Source organism: Sinocyclocheilus rhinocerous, unplaced genomic scaffold (genome assembly GCF_001515625.1).
Source record: "Sinocyclocheilus rhinocerous isolate Xijiao unplaced genomic scaffold, SAMN03320098_v1.1 scaffold3789, whole genome shotgun sequence".
Classification (NCBI taxonomy): Eukaryota; Metazoa; Chordata; class Actinopteri; order Cypriniformes; family Cyprinidae; genus Sinocyclocheilus; species Sinocyclocheilus rhinocerous.
In genome coordinates, this window is record NW_015634054.1 from 16,325 (window position 1) to 19,348 (window position 3,024).

At 37.9% G+C, this 3,024-nt stretch overlaps 1 pseudogene; it reads right to left on the reverse strand.

Moving 5' to 3' along the window:
- Positions 1-714: 714 nt before the first annotated feature.
- On the reverse strand, positions 715-1,857 carry LOC107745385 (galectin-3-binding protein A pseudogene; annotated as a pseudogene).
- Positions 1,858-3,024: the final 1,167 nt, after the last annotated feature.

Below are 3,024 nucleotides of genomic sequence, written 5' to 3' on the forward strand. Positions count from 1 at the left end.
CAGGGTTGAGTGAAACATGTTGGACACAGATAAAGCTAATTAAAATGGTTAATTTAATACTAGATAAAGCCGTGGTCAGTCTAGAGCATGTGAAATTTCTACAGACACTGCAACGGTCCTGATATGACGTCACACTATGAGGCATGTATACAAACGTAACAAATAATAATCATTCCTAATGTAAAAATATATAATCAAATACACTTTACTGCAAAGGTTTGTGTTCTTCACAGCGAAATACGCTTGAGTCCCACATTCACATGCGTATGAATGAAAGTCAATGGAAGGAAAAGTCTAGTGTAGCTGACCCTTAATAATTAAAACGTTTTTAGTAAAATTTAAATGAAATATCAGTCTGAAAGGTTTGGTCAAAATATGGCAGCATTGTATATTTTAATGTTAATATCACATTAGATAATTGTTATTGATCAAATATATTTAATAGGTCTCACTACAGAAACGTGATTTGGGCCTATAATATTTTTTAAATAATAATTGGAAGATCAGTGTACCTCATTCATGTAAAGTTTCGGGAACGTATAATTAATTTATAAAAATGCATCAAAGTGATCATAATGTTTTATATCAGTTGTCTACTTTGTTACATCAGGGCTCACTTTTTTGTCCTTTCACTTCATATATCTCTCTTTGAATGGATTTGATGTAACATAACATATTTACATTTAGTGCAGCAGAAGTAAGCATGCAAGGAAATTATATGTTGCTGAAGCAAATGCTGCTAGCATAGCTGTTCTGATTGCTGTTAGCGAGGAATCTTGTGACAGAAGAAGAATGACATGAAACAGCATTGTTAGAGCATTCCTGATCACTGAGAAAAACCTGGGCTTTCCACTGCAGCTTCTGCTCTCTGTAAAGAGCACTAGTGTGTGCAGGAGTGGAGAAGCTTTGGATTCTGTGATGTTGGTCATGGTTTGGGGATTTGAAGGTGAAGACATTGATAAATACACTCCACTCATCTCCAGTATAGATCCTAGCTAGATACTCATTACTCATGTTATCCATTTGATTCCTGATCTTAGAGAAGAGCAGAGTGTTGAACTGAAAACCTCTGAGCAGATCAGTGAGGTAGTTTCTCAAGACTCTGATGGAGAATGCTTGAGGAAAACTGTATTTCACACAGTTCATCCACTGGGATCAAGAGGAAGCAGATGTGATTCTGTTGTTCTGAATTCATTTCATCACCTCTGTCTCGGATCATCTCTCCAGAGCTTCATCCTTCACCAGCAGGTCTGAGCGCCGCAGCAGAGCATCCATCATGTGAAAGAGATGCTGCTCCACACTGGAGATCTTATGAGAAACTCAGCATTCAGGAGAGAAACTGAAGGACGTTCTCCTGCAGAACAAGCTCACCTGTGCGTACGTACTCCTGCATTCATACCTGCATCTGGAAGGTGTTGTCTTCAGGAATGAGTGAAGAGAAGATCCTGTCGACATCCTCCATAAGCTTCTTCAGTCCAAAGATAAACACCAGCTGATGGAGACATTGAGCCGATGTGATGGAAACCTCAATCTGAGGTGTGTAGAAACACCTGAGCAGAATCAGTTCAGATACTGTGTCTAACGTTCATATAGAGTCAGCAGAATCCTGATTTTAGTTCAAAGTGAGCTGAGAAGAGCAGAAACATGAGGACACACGTCTGGCTGATGTCCACACTGAGCTTTCTGGACTCGTTTCTTATGTTCATCTCTGGATCAATCATGAGGATCAAACCGTGCAAAATATGAAGCAGCAAAAATACCAATGTTTTAGCTGAGCTAAGAAATAAAAAAAGTGGACGCCAGTTTTGGCAGTTTGTGTGTAGAAGTAAATGTAGGTTTTTGACCGACTTTTTCCATGTTAGATTTCATTTCTAGTGAGAAATTAGTATTTTTTCTGTATTTTCCATATGTTCTTTTTGCACAGGTGTTGGCCTTCAGTATTTTCTCAGTGTTTGTGGCTAAATCTTCTGTCAGCTTTCCTCTAACAGGGCAACAGCTATGAGTGGTTAGAGCTAATCTGAGAAGATACTGTTGAAGGTCAAGATCCTTGGACAGTCTTTATCAGTATAGATGAGACCGCACTGACCTGCTTTCTGTCTTTCTCACTACAGAGCTTCTGTGTGTTTCACTCTCTGTCTCACATTTAACAACAGATTTAGACTTTGTCCACAACAGTGGTAATTAAATATTCGCTTCGTGTAGCTCTCGGTGGGACTTGTTGTAGATCATTAAAGCGTTATTCTGCCTCAGGAGTCTGTCTGAAATCATTTTCGGGAGGAACCTTGAACAAAGAGTCTTCAAAGCTTTCGGACGCAGCGAGTCTTCAGAGGAGAGGTGAGCAGTTCACAGTAACTGTAAAATACACTTTACACAATTTATTTATGCAACAATATATGCGGTAGTTTCTACCTTGTTTTAATCGAGTACAGCACTGTTTGTGTTTTTGCTTACTTAAACACTTAGAACAACAGACTACAAACATCTGAGGGAAACATGTTAAATTCATTAAGACCTGAGGGATTTTCTGTTTTTGTAAATGATTGTTTCAATGTTTAGAGTGATAATGTTGCTGTTACTGAATGTCTCGTGATCTGTGAGGGGAATGAATGCGAGCAAATGCCAAGTATTGCTGCTGTGATTTTATTAATAACATTATTTCTCTTTTGAGATTTATCTTTGGCAGATCAAATTTGTAATAGTCGCTTTTATAGTGCAGTAAAGTTAGTTTTAGTTTCGATATCCGCTGGATAATCGCTTAATTAACGGCAAAATGTCACCTGTATTAAGTCAGTCTAGACACTAGGAATGCACTATAAATTTTGGAACAGAAAATGTTACTAGGAAATGTTACTAGGAACCTACTACAAGCTTGTGAGTTTTTAAATAATTTTTTATGTTAAAAGTCATTTTAATTAGGTTAATACTTGGACAACTTCGACATTTAATGCAATTGGTGGAACTGTCAGAAGGTCCCTTTGGGATCATGTTGCTACCGACATGTTGTCATATTTTTACACGCGGTAG